This window comes from Zonotrichia leucophrys, chromosome 1A, assembly GCF_028769735.1.
Source record: "Zonotrichia leucophrys gambelii isolate GWCS_2022_RI chromosome 1A, RI_Zleu_2.0, whole genome shotgun sequence".
In the NCBI taxonomy this organism is placed as follows: domain Eukaryota; kingdom Metazoa; phylum Chordata; class Aves; order Passeriformes; family Passerellidae; genus Zonotrichia; species Zonotrichia leucophrys.
Window position 1 is genome coordinate 1779235 of NC_088170.1, and position 23327 is coordinate 1802561.

The 23327-nt window shown below is 39.0% G+C and overlaps 1 long non-coding RNA gene across 2 annotated transcripts; it reads right to left on the minus strand.

Moving 5' to 3' along the window:
• Nucleotides 1–323: 323 nt before the first annotated feature.
• Nucleotides 324–21606, minus strand: LOC135456297 (uncharacterized). 2 transcript variants are annotated; one of them, XR_010442497.1, is made up of 3 exons: nt 21537–21606; nt 4718–4788; nt 324–895 (listed from the first exon to the last, which is right to left on the minus strand). It is a non-coding gene; the product is annotated as an uncharacterized LOC135456297 (long non-coding RNA). The 2 variants fall into 2 exon arrangements; XR_010442498.1 differs by having other exon boundaries at nt 576–895; nt 4718–4785; nt 21537–21592.
• Between the last annotated feature and the right edge of the window lie 1721 nt (nt 21607–23327).

The window sequence follows — 23327 nt, forward strand, 5'->3', positions numbered from 1 at the left end:
GGCTCTCCAGGTTTCAGGTCACATTTGCATAAGAACCCCAGCATTAATTATCATTTTAAAAGCAGCTCTCAAAACTATTGACTAGACAAAGACGGATGTACAAGTCCCAAGAAGAAAGAGAATGTTTCAAGGAATTGGAAACAATTCTTATTCAAAGTCTAACATAGAAGCCTAGCTCTGTTCATTGTCATCCTCCCCTGGAGAAAAATAATGAGCATTTCTCTCTTCTTACAGCATCACAAACAAATATGAATGGATTGACACTAGAAGAGGTTCTTCCAGGTATAAGACTCAAATCAAACCCAGTCTGCTCTCAAAGCACAATGGAGTTCTCCTTATTTTTACCTAGGCACAGTCAGAGTATCAATTATTACATGTGATGTGGATTTTAACAATGAATATTTACACAAACTGTTTTCTCTCTCATTTTATGACTGACAGAGCAACAGTGAGGCAAATAGCAAGAGATTAATTTCCTCTTGTCTCACACAGAACTCTATTACTATAGGACAAAGAAACACTACAACTAAGAGGGCCACACAGAGAAGAAAAAGTGTTTTTCATGTGGGTTTTCTTTTAAACAAGCTAAAACAAAATGCAGTTGCTGTTCTGTTCATGGATTTTTATTAACAAACTGTGGCTGATGCTGCTGGCACCTTGCTTCTGTTGTTGAGATGAGCCCTCCCAGCTTCCAACTGTGCTGGTGTTTTCTCTTGGGAAGGGATATGGTCTGCAAGAGCTCCAGGAGTGTAAAAGAGAAACATCTGCTTGGAGGATGGAGCAATCTATTGGCCCAGCTCAGCAGTGGGTTCACTGCAGCTGCTCAGCTCTGCCCTAGCTCGTGTGCGTCATGGAGACCAAAACGAACCAGCACTTACTGGCTTTCAGTGCATTCCTAAAAGGAGATATGATTCAGATTAAAAAGAAGATTATGTTGGCGATTTTCCTTTAATATAGCTTTGAGCTACAAGGGGAGGTTTTCCAGAAAGACAATACTGTTGAAGTAGGAAGAAGAAATGGGCGAGTTGTTATTGCCTTTTTTACTGGATGTGGAATTCCAAGTAACTGCCTCCAAACCCAGGCTAGAAAATTACCAGGGTGGGTCTACTTGAATGCTGTTCTGGCTTGGAAGTACACCGGTGGCCACTTGTTGTAACACTGAAATGTAACTTTGCCAGTAAATCTAGAAAATTCTGTTCGTGTAATTGGAATTGCCTCCACATCATGAGGTGCTTAATAGGTTCTGTTCCACATAAAAACCCCTATGGCACAGTCTCTGCTTCCTATGAAACATTAGTCAGACTGAAATGTGTTTTTTCAAGGAGATTCTTTCTAACTTAACAGTAGAGGTAGCCCTTAAAGTATGAGCTACACAAAACTGCAATGCTTAATTCCATAATTCGTAATTCACAAATGCGTCATTCAATTTTATAACAGTGAAAGTCACTAAAAACCAGCTCTGTCGAGAAAGGGCTCAATTCATTTCTCTATTGCACTGCTTCAACTGCTCCAGACATCCTTGGTACAACCCAGAGTGGTAAATCTGATGTTACCTCCTTAACTTAGGTTATTCTAACGAAATTAATTGGCAAACCTCAACAACTCTGGTTATGTCTGTGGTACAATGATAATGTAAGCTGTTTTAATAAGGATAAAAAAGTCTGGGACAGGAAAACATTCTTGTGTCTGCAAGTCTGCTGTGCAATGGTGGTTTTTGCTGCAGCCCTTACAGAGGCAGATTTGTTTTGCTACAAATGTATGCTTTTATAAGGTGTTTTGGGATCCACTGGTATGGAAAAAAAATATTACTTCCTGCATGGCTTTTCCCCAAAACTTAGAGGAGAAAGAAATTTCTGGTGAAGAGCAAATGTGAAGAAATTTCTGGTGGAGAGAAAATGTGAATTTCCACACACTGCCATCAAAACCCTGACTTTGCTTATATAGAGCTCCAAAGATTTTCCCCCCTGTAGATGTAATAACAGCATGCACAACTCCCACACCCAAACCAACCTGCCCTAATTCTCTGTCAAATCACACAAAGAATACAGTACTGCAAACAAGTTCTCTCTTATTTCCACCCTGTAAACATTATAGGCCCACTAAGAACTGCAACAGGCATATAATAAACCAGGAATGCAAATTCACACACATTTTACAGAAGAAGGTTTTGTACACAGAAAATGCAATCAAAATAACCTGTTATAAAAAGACACTTTGTGAGTCAATCCAGTAAAGACAAGAAAAGCTCCCTGGTGGAAGGAAAGACCAGTGCTTGTATTCATATTTTCCCTGTTTCTGAGGGTGTCAGGAAGAAAAAGTAGCACTTTAAGATTTTTACTATAAGTCTATTCTAAATTTTTTTTTGTAATATTACCTCTAGCAGATTGAGAGTTGCAACACCCTCACCATCTGCTGCAGATTCAGGACTTGGATGGCTTGATGCCAAACCCTCAAAGAGCCATCAATTTGTGTATCAGTCCATAAGCTAAACTTTATAGTTTTCAATTTCAGAACCTTACTTAAAGCTGGTTTAGATTATTCTTCAGGTCCCAGTGAATTCACTCAGGCTTGTCACCATCACATTAAAGATGTGTTAGACCCAATCTTCCCATTTGATTCTCTCTCTCCTTCAAACATTTTTTCCTTTTATTTTGTCATGGATACACATGGCTCCAATTAATAACTCCTTTAGTTTGCCTTAGTAAAGCCAGTACACTGCTGTTGAGGAGTTTTCCAAAAAAAGCTCTCCTGTCACTGTGATATTGCTCTTGTCCATCTATCAGCACTCCCAAAACTTCAAACCTTGCCACTGCTGTATTGCTGACCACCTCCTCTGCACTCTCCCTGGACACCACTCTGTCCTTTTGCATCTATCAGTAGATTAATATTAATTCCATAAAGGATAACTCTAAGAAAAGAATGAAAAAAAAAGCAAAAAAACCCAAAAAAACCAACCAACAAAACTCCAAAGACTTCACAGTAGAACTAACATGTTTTAGGAAATAAAGATGATTTTTCTAGTAATATCTGGGCAAAAGGAGACATTTTGTACTATCCAGCTGGATAAACAACTGCCATTCTGAAAACCCTGAAATCACTTGAAAGCAGATTTCCATTGAGTAATGTAATATTTAATTTTGGGGTTTGTTTGCCTTTTCTACTCTTCTTGTAGGACTCAATCCAACCCATCCAATGCAGTGGATGGTCACAGAAGACACTCTCACAGATGACAGTAAAAAATTATTTACCCCTCTAGGGACCCCTAATAGTTTTTGCTCAGCATGCACATAAGCAAGCTCTGGCTGAAAATCCAGTTATTGTCTGAGTAAAAACTGAGTGAAGGATTCTGTCACATTCTAACTTTTTTTTTTTAACTGTTGAGAATGATGAACTGGTCATCAAAAGCTAATTTGTAAAAACCTCAAGGCTCCAAGATCTTGCTCAGCTGCAACAGTTTTCATCTCCATTATCAGACTTCCTATTTCCACTTTCAACTCAGTTTTTTCTAGGCTGGATAAGACATTATCCCTATGTCACACAGAGGTGGAGTGCTGGGAGGAGATTTTGCCAAGTCCTCACAGAAAACCATCTTCAGGACTGAGAGCACAGGTGGTAAACCTCAACAGCAGAGAAATGCTTTTCAGAGAAAAGTTAATAAAGTTTTGACAATTGGCATCATTCACCAATCTTGATTTCATTTCCTGTTGGAAAAACACAGGCAAATCATGCTACTAGCAAAAGTTCTTGGAAAATTAATAAACTCATAAACTCATAAATTAAATGCTTGAAAAAGAAACTGATTAAGAAAAAAAAACAACTAGGAAGATTAAGGAAGCATGAATTTGCAGGAAGGAAAAATAAGAAGGTTCTGAGAACAGCCGGTACTTTTTGGTTTTGTGGCAAATTGTTTATAACCAGAAGCGGATGTCATCAAATATTATTGCTGGATGGGATGGCAATCTTTGGCAGGCAGGTCAGGGCAGTGTGGAGGGTTCAAAGTGTGAGTGTGGAGTGGTTCAGGTGCTCCAGAGACAGGTGCCACCTGCACTGGAGTCACACCATGGACCTGAGCAATTGGGAATGCTGCTGTGTGCTGGAGTCACCTCCATGGAAAAGGGAAAAGGTGGCAGGGCCATGGAAGCCAGCTGGATGACTTGGAACAGCAGGACAACCCCCTCTGCCCAGGAGGAAACTCCCTAAAAACATGCATTTCACTTGGGATACCATTTGGAGAATGGGTGGCAATGGCCAATGAATTTCTTCATGGCTGATGCTGCATTTAAGCTGTTTGTAAACAGCATAATAAGGGAAAAAAATATTTGGAATAGTTTTAGAGGTGGATGAGTACCTATATTGTTAGCACCAAAGAGGACCAACCTTCATTCCTTTAAGAGTGGCACCTAGAAATCCTTCAACACAGATGGAAAAATCAGCTTGTCAAATCTGAAATCAGCTTGTCAAATCTGTTTTTCTTGCCAAGATTCTTAATCTTCAATAAAAAAAGTCTATTTTTTTTTTTAATCCATTCAGATACAAAAATTTATATTATTCACCATGTTTGAAGCTCAGGCCACTTATTTCAACATTATGTTTGTAATTATAAAACCCTTAAATTTTATAAGTTTCTGCAATATCATCCAATTCCCTTCTTCAGTAAACTGCTAAAAATTGAAAAAGATATAGATAGATAAGATATAGAGAGGTGTACAGCACCTACCTGATCTTCCTGGAGAATTTCTAGGGAAAAGCAGAGGAGGTGACATCTAGCTCAGACACAGGACAATTCTGCTAAAGAACAGAATAGCAGTTTCATCTCCAACTAAACCTCACAAATTGATGCACAAACATTATAAGAATAGACACTGCAAATGCAAGCAAGCAGGATAATTACAAATTAGAATCGTTACTTCTTGAACATAAAATAACACAAAGGGCAAGGAATAAATGTAAAATCTGGAGTATCTATGGCAATGACAACATTCACTGCTAATCGGTCACTCTCATATTGATTACCATTTTGATCTCATGTGTAGGTTCATTAATCCAATTAATTTTAATTAATTGTGGGGCAAAATATATTCATGTGACTCACAGTGGCAGCATTCTGCCCCAAGGATGTGAGGCAGAACACTCAGGAGTCAGTGGAAAGATCACAGTTGACTTTAATGGGCTCTGGCCCGTGTCCATGGCCAGAGCTTATTCACCAAAACCAGCTCCAGTCAGCTTTGTAAAGACTCTTTGTCTTTGGAGGAGCTGCAGACTCAGCCCTTAAAATTGCTTTTGATTAATAAAAAAGATGGAGACCTTGCTGAAACCTTGCCAAGAACACACACAAACACACAAAAATACCCCTTGAAGAAGTTTGTATTCAGCTCTCCAGAGTGTGAGGAGCCCTGCCAGGTTTCCCAGTGATAACTGCAGCACAATAAACATAAATAATAATAAATAAATAAATGCTTCACTCCAGCAGTGCCCTGTGACGCACAAGCCCTCTCTTTTCACAGGTGTTCCCTGAAAGCCAGGGAGTCCTTTTGATGTTTATTGACAGTCAGTCCAGCTTCCAAATGAAAATATGGTTGTTAGGATTAATAAGTTTGCTCTGCCATAAATCTCCGGGTTATAGGTGAGAGAATGAAATGGCAAACAAATATTGAAAAGGTCAAAAGCCCAAACGGCTGGAACACATATATCACCTCTGGAGTCACATTGTCAACATCTCAGAGAGTCAGGAACTCTGGTACTGCTGTTAATATTTAGCACAAAAATGGAATTGCAGTTCTCCTGCGCTGTAGCAAGGGTTCTGGGAGAACTCACCTCCAGAACTGGTGGCCCAGGCATTTTTTTGGGTTCTTTAGTTTTGTTACCATTGCCCTTTTAAAAAGCACAATGACTTTTCAAAAGCCTGATTATGTATTGCCCTGAGCCCAGGGACCTCTTTCTGGGGAACAAGAACATCTCCAAGGTCCTTAATCAAACAATCTACAATTTTCTATTGCTCTCTTAAAACTGAAACGATTTCATGTTCTCTTAGAAGCCTAAAATTTGTAAACCTGAAATTTAATTTTAGAATCATCTTTGATTTAGTGATGACAATTACATTCACTGTGACCCACTGCAACATAACTTCTCCAAATACCATTCTTTTTTTTTTAAGAACACCAAGTTGGTTTTATTAATTTCTAACACTGAGCAATAAATGACATGTTCTTAATTCTGTCTATTACTTTAAAGGAATAGAAAGTGCCTTATTGCACTTTTAACTAGGCTTTTCAAGATTTTCAGATTCCCTGGTAAAAATATGATGCAGTACTTTTTAAAATTTTGCAGATATTTCAGACCAGAAAAGACAGAAAAGAGAAACTAAAGAATCTTTTGCTGCTGAATATCATTCTAAGCATTATAGGATTCTTATGTTGATAATTTCTGCCTCTCACACCAGCTTTTTGTCACATTTTTCCCTTTCCTAGGCTTTGTTAAATTGAGAAATGTCACCATAACTATGAATGCAACTTCATTAAAAGGCAAAATATTTAGATAGCATGACTTAGTCTCTATTTGGGCAACTAACTGAATGCTTGTATGAAGCTTGAGCTTACAAACCAATTTGTGAAGGTAACAGTTTTATCATTCCATCTCACCCTAAGCCCAAAGCCTGGTACCATATGGCAGCAAGAAGAAAACAACAATTTTGAACTTTTTAAAAATTTAAAAATTTTTAAAAATACAAGAATGGAATGGGCCTGACAATGTCTCCCTTTCCCTCTCTGCAATTAGAGGCAAACACACACATCACCTCTTTCGCAAACAGAAGCACATGAAGCCCTTATTAACTAAATAAGAATCTGTGCCTTATCACATGAGTATTTTTCCTATTTCAATTGGAAATCTGTTCCATTACATTTGTCTTCCCATTGCTATGCATTGTCTTTTAATTTCCTTGCGCACTAATTTGTTTCTGTTATCACATTTTTCTGGATTAACAACTTTTCCTGGATGGACATCCCCAGCTACCAACTCCAGTTCCAGGCCCACCAAATTCTGCCTTGCATTTAAAATATCTCTCTTGTTGAAAGTTTTATTGAAACTGGAGTAATATTTCAGAAAAAAAAAAAAAGTTGTGGTTCTGATGAAGTGCCACTTTCCAACACACACATAAACCATTTCAACAAATAATTACTGACCACATTTATTACATAACTGAATATTTAAAGGTATGTCAGAGAATAAGTTGAATAGAGTCCAGTTATGTTTTCTGAGAAATCTCCCAGCTTCCAGATTTTCCTGTGGTTATATTCCTAAGTAGTATGCAGCATTATATGGGGATGGTTTGCTGAGCAACTGAAAACATTTTTGATTTCACTGGGTTTTTTTTAGCCAATCCATATGAGCAAGTTCAAACATTGCTGCCATTTTTTGACTGAAGCAGACTCAGTTCCCTAGGGACAGGGGAACATTGGGACCATAACTGGGAAATACATGCTTTAGGAAAATGGAGACTGGCTGTGTAAGTAAAATATCACTTTTTTTAAGGTAAGAGCAAGATGATGATGATATTAAGAAGATATTAACTTTACACCCTAACTTTAACCAGACACTGGGTTGGCTCTAGCTCTGAATTTTCCTCATGTCACTTTCAGTCTCCAAGTGAAAAACTGAATATCATGGCAATAATCCTACCTAGAAGGCTGCATTTGCTACCTGGGGAGGAAAGAACTGCCCCTTTTCCAGATCTGCTCGCAACTCTGATTCCCAAGCCCAAGAGGGAGGAACTGTGACCCCATGAGGTGAGGACCAGTTCTCAAAAGCACAGATCAGCCCCAAAAGGCTGCTGAGTTACAACAGAAGTGATGATGAATTTCTACACAAGTTCCTGTGTTTTCAGGGGCTGAGGATTGTTTCTTCTTTGCTAAAAGTCAGATTTTTTTCACAAGCTGTTTGCACTGAGCTTGTGTTTAATACTGTCAGCAAGTGCAGCTCAAGTGCACCTCAAGAGCAAACAGAAGTACATGCTCAGCGTGAACAATTCACTGAGACAACAAGAAACCTTCAACTAAACATTTTAAAAAGTTCCTATCCAGTAATTGCCCTTTAAAAAGATTACACTGTGATCAGGGAATGCCTAACTGGGGAGGAAGTATGTTTTTACAAGCTGTTGAATGTGATAGGGTGTTTTTCTTTAAATCATAAATCTGCTGACTTTTGTGGAAGCTTTTGGAAACTATGAAACATGCAATTGTTTCAGTGAGGGGTTTGCTGAAAAATGCCTGATGGTTATCTTTAAATTATTAGTTTAAACTCAACAGGAGAAGTTGAATAGCTATAGATGGATAGATATTTTGCAGGGAAATACCTGGTTGTATCTGCATCATTCATCTACTGTTTTCAGCTCTCCTCAAAGCAAACCATAAAATCTGCTCTGGGCACCACTGGTTAAGGGCAAGGGATTTAAATGCATTTAAAAAGCCATACTATGAGGAATCTCTGCAAGCACAAAGTTAATACAAGCCCCTTTTCTGGTCCAAAACCCATGCAGTGAATGATAGCTTTGGTTTATCACTAGGCAAGCAATTTAGTGCTTCTCTCTGACTCCCAACATCCCTTAAATGGTGACTGCAAGACCACAACTGCCTTGAGCTTCTCATTGTTTCATGGCAGTCTTAGGCAAAGGAAAAGTGGATTCCGACTTGAGGAAAAAGGGACAGAGGCTCTAAAGGGCATACAAGGCTTTTTTTTCCCCCTCTGCATTTCACAGGAGTTTTCCTCAGTGTTACTGCTGGGATCATTTTTTTTTATCCTAAGAGATAAAATTCACCTCATCAGAAAGAGTCAGTAGATGAAAACAATGCAGTCTCTCAAATTTACATAAGTCCAAAGGGTTAAATTTTATCTTCACTCTCAATTATTCCTATTATCAATTAAGCCAAAGAAATAGCAATCACTAACCTACCCTTATCTGCCATTAGCATGCACCCAGCTCAATGGGCTTTATAAGCTTTGGCTCCCAGCTGCTGTGGAACAGGCATTAATGCTCCTTTAGCTAGAGCAAAAAAGGAAATTGTGCACCTGCTGATAATCCCCCCAAAACTCCAAAGAAACATTATCAGAGACCTCAGAAGGCAAGAACAGCTGGAAAGGGGAAGGACAGTAAAAGTAAGACCATGGGGTTTAATACACCTCCCTGAAAGCTTGTGAAGGACTCTGAGATAAGCAGAGAAAAAGACATGTCAGAAAGTTTGTTGTTTTCTTGGTGGGGTTTTTTTTTTTTTTGTTGCAGTCAGGTTGGGAAACCACACCTTGTTCTTTCCAGGAAAAAAAAAAAAATTATGCTCGGCTCTGATTCAAGAAAATTAGTAGAAAGTTGAATTTCATGTCTGAGTTGCCCCTTTTCCAGGCAGATGAACACAGTGCTTATCCATACTGTAAATTCATGCCAACAGATGAGAGAATTCATCAGGCTGAGCCTGCCAAGGGCAGTTCCTGCAGGGAACAGGGGCCTCAGAACTAAAACCATGTCTGATCAATTTGAAGCCCAAGCACAGCAGGGTCATGTGAGGAGGCTGCCAGCATCAGCCCAGGACAAGAACTGAATGGTGCCTTGGGCTCTGCAGTAGGCACCATAATATATAATTCTATATATTATACTATAATATTCACTTTTTTTCTAAATACAGGTGGAAAAGGCCATCTCAGGACAAATAATCTGCTGTTTCTCAGACAACCCTTACTGCCAGTCATACACAGAAATAAACATTTCTTGTATTTACTAGTGCCATTCCCAAATTATGTTTTATGAAATTTGGTATCAAATCTATTCTTTTCAATGTAGAGCAGGAATAAGTTCAAATTAAATGCATGATCCATGAGTAAATTTATGATGTGATTAAAACAATATATTGAATTTAGTCAAACTAGTGCCTGTGAAGTGACCTGAAACTCTGTCCAGGATTTATGATTTCTATAAATTAGCAGTGGTAGGAGTCAGCTGAAAAACATGAAACAATTGAATGCTTTTGTTAAAACATTTACCACTATATTTCTCATTTCAATTAAACAATCATAGCTATAAATTTTCTGCAGGAGGCATTATTTCCCACACAGTCCAGAAATTACCTCTGGGACTTCATTTTCCTCCAGACAAAGCATGAATTCTTTTGCAGTGTATGTGAATATCTGTGTGTGAGTCCAGTTTATAATGCAATAGATTGTTTAGCCTCCTGCAGCTCACAAAGAATAAAAGGAAGTTCCTTTGTTCACTACAATGGCATCTTTCTGTAGTAGAGAAATAAACTTATTTACCATTTGGAGTAGGGGCCACCATTTCATTAAGTACTTTTCTCAGACCAGGAATATTTATGGGATTTAAGAAAACTGTGTCATGTCATGTATCTTAATAATAAAAATAAATGTTTCTAAGTGGTTAAAGAGACTGTGTCTGAGACAATGGCTTCATTCAATGTGGCGACTCTTAGTTAATTTCAGTGCTGGTGCTACAGGTGAGAGATGTAAACCACCACAAGGAAATAAACAGCCAATTGTTCAGTTTTTACTGCCACCTATGGCAAAGCCCCTGAGCAAAAGAGGATTTTATGGTGCTGCGCCCAGGGACTGACTGGGTCACAGGGTTCAGTTCTGGCTCTGGCCCAGGGTCAATTGGTGACTCCTGTGTGTTTATCAGAGCTCCATTGCAGAGTGGTGACATTAACATTTCTACCCTTTCTCCCTTTTGTTTAGATTGCCAGCTCTTCCCAGCAGAGTGTTCCAGAGAAAAGACCTCTGGAAACATACCCAGGATTTCTTTTAAAAGCTGAGAGAAGTGGGAAAGGACAAGCTACAGAGCCTGGATGAAATTCCTTGTAAATATAGGCAATTTTTCCTAGATTTTCTTGTTCACCGATCAGAACACAGAAAAATAATGCAAAAACCTCGGCAAATGCTGATAATGACAATACAATAATGACAAGTAAAAAATTATCTGTTTCCCTGGGATAAACTATTATAATTAGCGTGCCAATTCCAATAAAATTTCAACAGAATAAAATCAAATTAAAATGGTTTTTGTGTCTTTGAATTCCTATTCAGCCTTCCCCCAAAAAAGCACATAGTTTGAACTTTGCAATTTTGATCCCTTTTATACCACTACTTTTAAAAAATAATATTACATTACATACAATACTATATTGAAAGAACAAGTCACAATGAATTGTGAACATATGCAGACTTTTTGCCATTTGGGCAGTTTCTGCAATTTTACATTTCCCACCAAAAATTCACTTTACTAAGATTTTATCTTAACTTTTTGGTCCTGGGAACCAAACAATGGGGAACTTGAGAAAGTGGTGATTTGTGGGCTGAAAAATGAGAGAAGCTTAACAAAAAAATCCACCAAAAAAAATTACAAAAGCTGCACTATCAATATATTGAGACATATGAAAATTGCCACTAATTCTTACTGTTAAAAGCCTGGTGTGGAATAGTTGAAGAATATCCCCGAGTGTGAATGTTCATGGCAGAGAGCACAAGAGGGAGGGAAGACAGGAACTGTCAAACCCTGCTGATGGTACAAGAGCATCACCATTTTTTCACATGAGTGTGAGCGCTGTGTTATCACCTACCCAGGTCAGATGAAAACTTTCCCAGGACATTGCCGCAAGAAGGAATGACAGCAATGATGGAGGAAGGCAGGGAGCAGCACCCTGCTCCTCTCCCAGCAGCTGTCAGAACCAACTGCTGGGGCAGATGAAATGTAAACTGCATCTCTGTCACACATACTTTGGAGATGTGATGTCCTGGCCAAAGAAGGATACAAACTTGTTTATCTTTAAAAAGAGAAGAACACTGACCTTGGAGATCAGATCAGAGATCAAGTATAAAGTGGCCTAAAATAACAAACAAAATCTATGTCATATCTCCAAGATTCATTCCTCAACTTTACACACAAAACTCCTAAGTGATTTTGGAGAGGCTGATCCTGTGAAATGCTGTTGAGAGCTCAGAGGCCAAGAAGCTGCCAGTGGAATTTTGGATGCTCAGCACCTTCCAGGATCACTCTGATGGGAAAAAAATGAAAACCAAAATGCCCCATCAGATTAAAATCAAAGAGCTTAATACTGATAGCAGCATGTGCTCTATCTTCCTTTTAATAGACTTATTTTTGGAGGAAAAAAGACTTGCCCTCAGTTGAGAAGGGGAAGGTTAGGAAACACTTAAACACACTGGGCACACACAAGTCCTTGGGATCTGATGGAATGCAGCCATGAGAGCTGAGGCTGATGGCCTTGCCTGATTACCTCTGAAAGGTTCTGGCAACTGGAAGGGCTTCCTGAGGAATGGAAATAAATGCCATCTCTGTCTTCACAAAGAGAAAGAGGGAGGATCTAAAGAACTGCAGGTTTTTCAACCTCACCTGCATCCCTGCAAAACTGGTGAAGCAAATAACCTTTACTTTCTTCATGTGTCTGAAAAAGGATTCCAGGATTATCAGGAGCAGTCAGGATGAATTTCCAAAGAGTACATAGTGCTTGATCAAGCTTGGTGGGTGCCAGGAGAGCAAGGGATGGTGTTTGACACCCTCTCACATAACACAACCCTGGATAAGTAGTTTAAATACAAGTTAGGTACATAACAGGAAGGGGGATTGAAAATTGGCTGAATGGCTGAGCCCACAAGAGTGTCATGAGCCACATAAATTCCAAGTGGAAGCCAGTCACTAGTGCTGGATCTCAGGGGTGATACCACATCCTTACCTTTTAACCCCTTCCTTACTGTCCTGGGAAATGGGGAAATAGATTGCATGAAAAACAGATGAGTGAGCTGTGTACAAGATGGTTGTTTTGGTGTCCAGAGAGACTTGAGTGGATTTTAAAGACATTAAACCCCTGAGTGTATCAGCATCCTGCTGGGCAACCTGCTCTGGGTGACTCCACTTGTTCTTTTCTAACTTCGCTGAGTCTGTGGCTCTATAACCTGAGATTAGTTTGAACGTATTGCCACAAACAAACAAACAACAAACCTCCACACAATAGGTGAGAATAAGTAAAACCACAACAATGCCTTCATCTTCTAAATTGTCTGCAAGATCCAGGCAAGTAATGCCTGTTTTTTGAAGTATTTGCCTGTTGGTTATTCTGTTTATTTAATTTTAAATTTATTTATTCCAGCCAGCCTGGTGATCCTGCCATATCCAGCTCCTAAGCCAAAGCATGCATCTGCAATTCATTAGTGTAAATGTTAATCTCAAGCTTAAATATTAATGCAAAACAAATTTTAAATCTTGCTTCCACAAGCAGTTCCTCTAGGAACATAAGACCAGAATTCAGTTTGTATAGTAAAGGATATAAAATCTTAGAGATTGTGATCAGTTGTAAACTAGAAACACAGTTTGAACTCCAGAGTTTTAAGATTAAAACAGCTGACATGGAGAAAACAGAATTCATCCCAAGCAGAGGTGGCTTTCTATGCATTTAGGAAAAAAACTCCATAGCACCTGGTTTTGTGTATTACTTACAGTTAATATAGCTGCAGGTGCATTAATTAATAGTAATTAATTTCTAACTAATATAACTATCTGCAGCCACACTAGGCACATTTTTATGCATGTTATTGTACATTTTCATACCTACAGAACTTGTGACTCACCTCAGCCTCACACAAACAATGGCAAATCTGCACTAGCAACATCTCATGTCTACTTCAGCAAGTCACACTTATTTATTTTGAACTTTAACAAATTAGTGTTATGATTACTGGATAACAAAGACAGGATTGCAATCTGTACCTGCACTGTTCTCAACTTAACTGCAATTAAAGTTCAAAGATCTTTCCACAAACCACACCTATACTGAACGATGTACCTTGAGCTAGGTAAAATTTATCCCCATAAAAAGAAAATTCATCTTTTCAGGATTTATGAGGCATTTACATCATAAGGTTTGTTCTGAGCCACTGTACAGGGGTGTGCTTGACCCTTGGTCTGCTTGAGGGTGTGTGTTACAATTCACAAGTCTCAGGTCAGGGCTGGATTTAGTTTAAGGCCTTGGAATCAATGGCAAAATAAAAAGGGAACTCAGGGAAAAAGTCACATTTGGTCCCACTGCAGAAAAAAAATGCAAGAGAAGACACATGATGGGGGTTTTTTCCACTGAAGGTTCCTTGCTATGAATATCAATGGCATAAGGAAGAGAGAAAAGAAATCATGCATGGCAAGATTTTGGGACTTTCAGAACAAGGACTGCAAGCTCTGTGTCAGTTGTTCCATAGCCTCTCTTTTGAGGGATACTGAAACTTGCTCTTATATCTGCTCCACATTTGCCATCCTATAATTCTACACTGCAAAAACTCAGCACAGAGGAAAAGAGGAGTCCAAATGAGAGAAGGGAACAGTGCTCAAGGATTTCATTAGTGTTGTGTTGATTTGATTTACACAGGGTAACACAAAACCACATGTATTGCTCATCAGTTCACAAAGGAAATAAGCATTAAACCCAAAGCACCACTTTGTCAAAAAGAAAAATCAAATGGCATTGAGGCTGAAGAGTTTTGCAGTATGTTCGTAATGGAACTTGTCATTTTCCAAAGATTTTAATTGTTTGCACATATTCCAGATAGAGACTGCAGGAAGACACTGAGCTTCCATCCTCATGGATTGTCTATGATGAGACAAAAGCAATAAACTGTAGGGATCTAGAGCCTTGTGAGTAGAAAACATGCACTTGTAGCATTGAGTGAGGATAATTAACACAGAAATTGTTATTAAGGCCAGTCTGGCAAGCTGGGTTGGTGCCAATACATTTGTCCATTTGTTCCCTAATAGCACGGAATCTGCCTAGTGAGATAATACCCTAAAAAGATGAAGTTTGAAAAAGTAAACTCTAATTGACTAACCACATTTTTCATTTAAAAAAAAAAAAAAAAAAAAAGAAGGAAAGCAGAAAAGTGAACATGATTGCTTGCTCTACTTTCTCATTCAGGCTGATGTATCACACAGCACAAAGAACCAGGAATTGCTTATAGGGTTTAGGGATTTATCTTTACACAGAAAGAAATAGTTAACCAGTATTGTTTATTTTTCTGGAGAGAACAGTCAATTGTAAACCAGCCAGACCTCCATTGTGTTCAGCTATAACAAAGTGTATAAAAAAACACACCACAAAGTTCAGGCAGAGACGTCAGCAGAACCACTGAGGTGTTATGTGCAATAAATCTGAAAATCAAGAAGGCTGGGAGCCAGTTAAGCTGCCACTGAAGGCATGTTCTTTCCTCAGACATTACAGCCCAACTTTTAGTTGACTTCACAGTACAGCTGATATAAAATTCAAGGAAAATTGAAATATATTATAGAAAAGTTATTTATATATATAAATTTTGAAAGCATTTTTGGCTTCCAAAAGGAAACACATGATAGTTCAGGAACCATCCTACAAAATTTTGCTGGTAAGAATCTAAAGAGATGTTAAAAGAATCCTTACAGCATCTTGAAGGATTGCCAGTATTAGAACTACATGGTTCAGGTACAGTTCATCCAACCACTAATTTTTCTTCAAACATTAAGTTTTACATGCTTTATTAATTAAATGTTGTTGGCCTAATTTTTAATATACTTAGCCTTTTACTCTAAAAGATTCTAGTGTTTCTCTAATAAGGATATTTAACATCTCCTTGAAGGGAGTTCTACAGGTGTGCAAGCCTTAATGAAGTAATGATTGTTCCCTATAGCAACAAAAAGCAAGGGCTGTTTTCTGCAAAAATAAAAATGACCCCAAGAACAAGACTTCTTAGTTCTAACACATTTCCATTCAATGCTGGCAGTCTACAGAATATTCCTAAGGTGTTCAAAATAGCCACAAATAATTGGTCTAAATCATGCAGGTTTCTACCTTCACCAACAACCTAAAATTTAAAAGCTGACAGCTGAAAATGAAAAATAATAGTTCCTTTTGACCTTGAAACTTATTATTTGTTTTGGTTTATTTTTAATTACTAATATTGAACATCACAGAAAAGCTGAAGTCTCTCAGTTTAGCTCCCAAATTTTGAAAAAAAAAAAAAAGTTTTATTTTCAGGAGTAGATGTGAAGTCACATGTGAAACTGAGCTAAACAAAGACCTTTGAAGCACATAAAGGTAAATCTTATAGAATTATTGAGTTGGTTGACCAGGAGAGAGACTTTCAGAATGAACCCTGGCCAGCTGGCAAAAAAATATATTCATTATTCTTGTGATTGGAGGGATCTGTATTGAAAGATATTTATCTTAGATGAGGAGAGAAGATCAACTGAGTACTTGTAACAAGAGAGGGAAGCGTTGCAGGTCATAGCAGATGTGAGCACAGATCTTGAACATTTCTGCCTATTTAAGCTTAGAGATGGTGGCACAAGCAGCACAAGTGTACTTCTAACAGGGGAATGCTTTTACAATATCATGATAAAAAGGCTTAAAATTTGATCATTTAGTCCTGCTTTACTATAACCTCAGTTCATACAAACATAACAAGCATCCCAATTAGGGTCCCTTTGAGCTGCAGGGTAGAACTGGGAGAACTAAAGAACCAAGTTCCAAAGGTTGGCTTGCATTCCAGGGAACATTTGGCTGGTTAGGAGCATATCACCCAGTAATGAAAGGTGTGAATAATTAACATTCCCCAACTGGGTTGAGACCAGCCACTTCCAGAGTGGATAACAATGTGCTCCAAGGAGAGCAGAGCAGTTTCTCCAGCACGTGATGCAGGCTGTGCAGAGGTTTGATTACAGTGCCAAGGGATTTGGTTTAAAGCCAGGTAAGTCTAAATGAGGTGCCTTTACATCTGACTCCAGCAGACACACGGGTGCAGAGGAGAAGCAAAGCCTGCACAATTCAGTATGTTCAAAGAAACCCAGAACCCCATGGAAATGTACAGTGGTGCCTTTCATGGGGAAGTGTCACTGCTCTAACAGTGCAGAAGCTTGTAAAAGAAAGCTCAAGTGGCAAAGATCAGCTAAAAGCTCTACCACATCAGTGTCAATCATAAATCCTGTAGCTCAAAGCTCCACTGAAATCACAGACAAATTGAATTGTTAAATTGCAATTACTATTTGACATGGTGGTAAATTATTCCCCGTATTCACAGCAGATAAAAGTTTTCCATTGAAACTGCTGTTTCTACAAAGAGATGCTAGAAATGTCCATTTTGCTGTTTAAATCACATTGAAATTGATGCCAAGAAAAACAGTTGTGCCTGGCTGACACTGGAGGTAATTTGGCAAGTTGCCGAAATGTTTTACTGTGTGCCCCAATTTATTGCTGTGGATACAAAGCCACCCCAAAAGGCAAAAGCTGTGCTGAGCTATAACACCCTTGTATTCTCTGCAGAAGAATAGAAGGTGACAAGGAACCAGTGCATTTTTCAGTATTAAAACATATGATGAGGAACTGTTTTCTACCAGAGTACAACCATCGGAATGCTTTTGTGGCAGAGAACTTTTTGTTTTGGTAAGTTTTAAAGCCTGTAGGTCATCTGGAGACTGTTTCCAGCTCAGGAAGTTTTTGAGCATGTGGTTAGACCACAAAGTGATCTAAAACACTTTAAGAAAATGTGGTTTCTTTTTCCTCCTAAATTTCTTTATGTCACATTTGTCAACAAACACATCACAGCACAAAAGGCATGTGATCCCACAGCAAGCTGCCTTTAGGAGCTGGCATTCTCATCCAAGACTCCCCCAAGCCCCATCATCTTCTTGATGGCCAGCACATCCCTTACCATGAACCTACACAAGCTGCATTACCACACCACTCTGAAAAATTATTAACAGTAATTAACCCTAGGGTTAATGAGGCAAAGGCAGCAGGGCATTGTTTCATGAAGCTCAAAAATCAATGAAAGCCTCCTGAACTCAGCAGAAGTGCACCAAAAATGTTTCATGAACACAAGGACAAGTAAAATACTTAGTACTGCAGGCAAAGTGAGGACATTTTTCATTTTTCTCTCAACCAGGACACCTGAAATGCTCTAGGAAAGACTGGCAGCGTTCTAAGCCTCATAAGAAGCAGAAAGCAAGGAAACCTTCCCTCTGTTGTCAAAACAATTTGGACCTCAGAATTATTCTCTAATCACTATCCCTGGTGAAAATCCATTTTGCTAAACTCAGCTACTCCAAAATTATGATCAGGGCTTCTAAAAATTATGGGATTGAAAAATGGCAAGATTGTAAGAAAAACATCACTGAGCACTGAGGTCATGGAAGTTGGCATTACCAGTGTTGAAGTACTGCTTTCAAATCAGAGAGGCCAGGCTGGTTGGAGCAGCACAAGTCCCTGCTGCCCTGATCACCATCTGGTTCAGCTTCTGAGATCAAATCTTCTCTACTTCTAACAAATATATTCAAAATAACTTGCAATTTAACTGTAACAATCAAACTAGTGATGTTATACTTTGAAGGCTAAATAAGATTTCTTTCCAATAACAGATAAATAGAATAATGTTAGTCTTTGCATATCTACCTGTTGTTTCTCATAATGACTCAAATTAATGATAGATTCACTTTATAAATGCAACTTAATTCTCTCCATAATAGAAATTTGGTTAGGATGAGGGAAGTTGCCAAACTCAACTGTGTCCATACAAACCAAATATAGAATATTAAATATTTGCTTATTTCAAACAAAGAAAATAAAACACTAACAGCTCACAGAAACAGAAAACACACACACTGAGTACACAAATGTATTTTACATCTAACCAGCTGTATAATAATTTGATGAATCCCAGATGCTGCAGTAAAGCAAGGCAAGAGCTTAACTATGCAACTTATTTGACACAGATATATATTATTTAAATTTATTCCTGTAATAACAGTGAAAAGGATAGGTTATGAGTTTCAGCCTGAATTTCCTACATACACCAGAAACCACAGTCCTGTCAGCAAGCCACCTCAGTGGTCAAAAATGAAAGGCGCTCTGGTATTTACTGTGAGAAAGTAAGACTTTCCCAGATAGCCTACAAGAGAAGAAATCCCACCTCTTTTCTTCCAAAGTACATCAGTTATAAAGGGCTCTGAAGGAGGAGCTGAACTCCTGGTTTTCCTCAGGATGCTCTGAGAACTCTCACAGAGCAATCTTTACATTAGAGTTATGTAAACAAATCAAATCCATAAACCCCTCCAGGCCTGCCAGGGCAGCAAAGGTTTGAGGTAGGATGGTCAAAGATTCACTCCCACTCAAAGCCTGGTCTAGCAGCAATAAGGCAGGAGAACAGGAAATAGGAGAACATGCAGAGTGGGAATGGGGATGGAAGAACATCAGACTTTTGAGAAGGGAAAGGCTCCACATCTTCTCCAGGTGACAACAGATTGAGACACATGGCATGTTCTCTGAACACAGCATGAAATGGATTTACAGAAGTATAGTAAAGCAAGGTGCCCCTGAGCAGGAAGAAATGACAAGGAGAACTCCATGATATCAGCAGGCTAATTGATTACTTTATTATACTGTATTAGTCTATACTATATTACACTAGTAATCTGCACAAGCACTGAACCAAATCCCGTGACTGTGAGCCAACAGTCTCAACACACACACACACATTGGTCAGTGAATCAAAATACTCAAACCAAAATCCAATTATCAATTCCCTTCAGGTAAACCATCTTCCACATTGTATTACATTTGTGAGCAAACACAGATACAGCAATTGAGGTAAGAATTGCTTTTTCTTTCTCGCTGCCATTCCCAGAAAATATGCTTGGGAAATTGTGCCTTGCTTTTCTCTGTGAAGAGAAATGCAGCCACACAGAAGGACCAGGCTTATCTAACATTCTGTGTGGCCATTAAGTCCTTTGGACTGCAACCTGTTTGCTGGTAGAATGCCCAGCTCTATGTAGGGTTTAGCAGCTGTATCAGAAAGGGGGAGAGGCAGAGAAGAAAATATATCTTTATGCTACATCTCTGCACAGATTCCTTTGGGGTTTTCTGAAACTAATCTGGGGGAAATCGTACAGGTAAATCTTAAATCTGTTTTAAGAGTAACCTGTAGGTTCACGTAGCTACAAAAATAAGGGGTCTTCTTTAGGCCACTTGCCCTCATGCAGGAAGCAGTGTTGGTAGCACAGGGATGTTCCAGCTCTTGCCCACACAGAGCCAGTGGGGAACTGAAGGTGTTCAGGAGGCTGGGAGGGGACACAGCCAGGACAGCTGACCCTAATTTACCAATTGTCCCAGACCATATGGATCATGCTCAGCATATAAAGCTGGGGAAGGAGGAGGAAGAGAGGATGTTCACTTTTGTCTCCCCGAGTAACCATTACACATGATGGAGCCCTGCTCTCCTGGAGGTTGCTGAACACCTGCCTGCCCTTGGGATGTGGGGAAAAAATACCTTGTTTTGCTTTGCTTGTGCGCGTAGCATTTGCTCTAACTCTTAAATCCATGAATTTTCTCACTTTTACCCTTCCAGTTCTCTCCCCTACCCCACTGGGAATGAAGCAAGCAGCTGTGTGGTGCTTAGTTGCTGTCCGAGGCTAAACCATGACAGGCCTTTTCTCCTTTAGCCTATTTAATTAAATTAAATAATATCATATGACAAAAAATGTATTACCACATCTCCTTTAGGACTCCCTAGGGGAGCAATGTGCTTTTAGTTGTGCTCCTTAACAGATACCTGCAGAGTTGTCATTTCCTCAAGTGCAGCTCACAGATGTTTGCAAACTAACTTCAACCCCTTGCATCACATTTGGCATTGGGACAACTACAGAAGTCATCACTCCCTGCCTCCCCCCTTCTCCTCTGCCCGAGGTTGCCATAATCCCAGCAAGGATGAGGCTGAATGGGATATTTGTTGTACTACCAGAGTTCAGGAATTATCATTATTGCTGCTGAAACAATGTGATAAGTCAAAAAGCAAACTGCAGATGCACAGGTGCTACTTTGTGTGCCCAAAATGCTGGGTAAGCACCCAATCAGCTGACACACACCAAGCTCTGCAACTATTGCTTCCACTACACTAGAGTTTAAAACAGAAACTGAATGTCTCTGTGCTTCTCAAGCTATGGATTACCAGTTACAAAAAAAAAAATAATGGGAAATTTAGCAATGAAAATGTGGGGAAAGGTTAAAAAATTTCTTCAATTGAAATATCAACATTAAAAACACATGAAAATACCAGTGATTACTCATCATTGCCACATTATTTAGTTTACAAGGTTTACTAAAAAGTCTCTAGGTAGTTGAAGAACTCATCCTCATAAGATATAAACTAAGGTCCTGCACATATGTTAATAAAGTAACATTGGTTGAGAACCTAAATCAAGCTTGATTCAAAAACCTGGAAACTCTTCCACAACTCAGGAATCAAAGACTCTTCTGTTTTTTAGATTTGTCATTTTTGATAGGAAACTGTCACAGCACACATCACAGTTGGGATGGCCCCCAATACACAGAGCATCACCACACAATTTCAGAAAGCTTCAAACCAAACACAGTAACACCAAACCTCATCAGAAGGCTTTAACCAAAACACAGGAACATGAAACCTTTTTGAAAAACTTCAACCCAAACAAAAAAACACCTTACCTTATCAGAAGGCTTCAGGCACCTGCCCACACACAGTGGCACCTTTTCACTCCAGCAGGCTGCAGTATCTGCCCTCCCTGTCCCCCAGCCCAGGCTTTTGTGCCCTGCTGCTGATGCCCTGCACCTGTGTGCCCTCTGTGCCCTGCATGGCTGTTACTGTCAATGCTGCTCACCTGTGGGCACAGCTGGGGCCAATTGGGGATGATTGGGCACAGCCCCACCCCAACCACCACTGACTCTGGGCCTATTCATACCACCTATTCTTGTAATAATTAATTAGACATGTTCATTAAATACTTTTCTTTGCATCAATAGGCAGTCTATACACAATTTCCAAACCCAAATAATTTTAAATTCAAAGTTTTTCTATACATAAACCTGTCTGTAGACTCAATCTGAGGCCCTCACAGGAGAGCCTTTGCCACAAGGTCCAAAATATCATTCCTTGTAGTTATCCCACCAGCAGGATTACCCATATTTATCATGTTATACACTCGGTTAAGTCTTTTGTAAAATGTGAAAATCCAGCATTAAACCTTTCATGAGAAGTGAAGAAAACAGATCTCAGGTGAGAATGAAAAAAGAGATGGATTAGCTAAAAGGGTTAGTGGCAATCTACTATATATCCTGCTACCCTAGTTTGAGAACTTATTTATGCTGTCATTCCTAAAAACAAAAAATAAATACCCCCTTTCCAGAAATGATTAATTTGGAGTCCTCAATGGAGAAGAAAATATTTGCATATCATTGGCCAATTTTACTGGAACTGTAGCCACAAAATGTAAGATCTTTTTTAATTCAGCCAGGGCACAGACACTAATCTTACAGGCAATGATTAAGTTGTCAGTTTAAGAATACAATGTGGGGGTTCTACAGTTGTCTTTAAATTGTGGCATTCGTTTAATTCCTTATATGTGCAATTTTGAAAGACTTTTATTGTTGTGGAGCTGGATCTAGAATGTAAAGCACCGGTGGCTTTTATGAGCCTGTCTGGGCTATCCAAACAAAAAAATCCTTGTAGTAGGCAAGTTTAAGGCACTACTACTCATGAATTTTAACGAAAAGGCCAGCATGCATATGTAACACAGCCCTGTGCTGAATGGGCTTTAAAGTGTTTTAATGTGTTACCACTGGCTAAATTCTCAGGAAAGGCAGAGTGGCTGGGACATGTGCTTTAAATCAGAATGACGTGCATTTTCTTCTCACATCCACAGCAGCTTGTTCTGGCCACGGTACCCTGTGTGGAATACAGGGGATGAGGAAATCAAGATGGCCAAAAATCTAACTGTATGTAAAGATTGTATTTCACAGTCAAAAAAGTTGCCTTTTTTATTTCCATATTCCTAAATTCTAACTGAGAAATGACTGATGAAAATGTTCTTTGCTGTGTGCTGCAGCCAAATGAGCTCAAATGAAAATAAATGTCCATACACTGGATGTCACATTCATCTATTTCTTTCAAATGCCAAACCATCTCTGGTTCCAAAATAAAAAAAATAAACCCACCAGAAAAAGCTCCAGCAAATCAAATAACTTGAAATCCCGAAACTGTGTGTTTTTCAGGGTTTTCAAAAGTTCACAAGGACCTATTTCTAGCATCTTCAAAAATACTGTTGTCATATATCCATGAAATTAGCTATCTGTGGAATTCTGACTCCTAACTTAAACATCTCCTGTATTACAGAAAAACAGTCCTTTCCTTTCCTTTCCTTTCCTTTCCTTTCCTTTCCTTTCCTTTCCTTTCCTTTCCTTTCCTTTCCTTTCCTTTCCTTTCCTTTCCTTTCCTTTCCT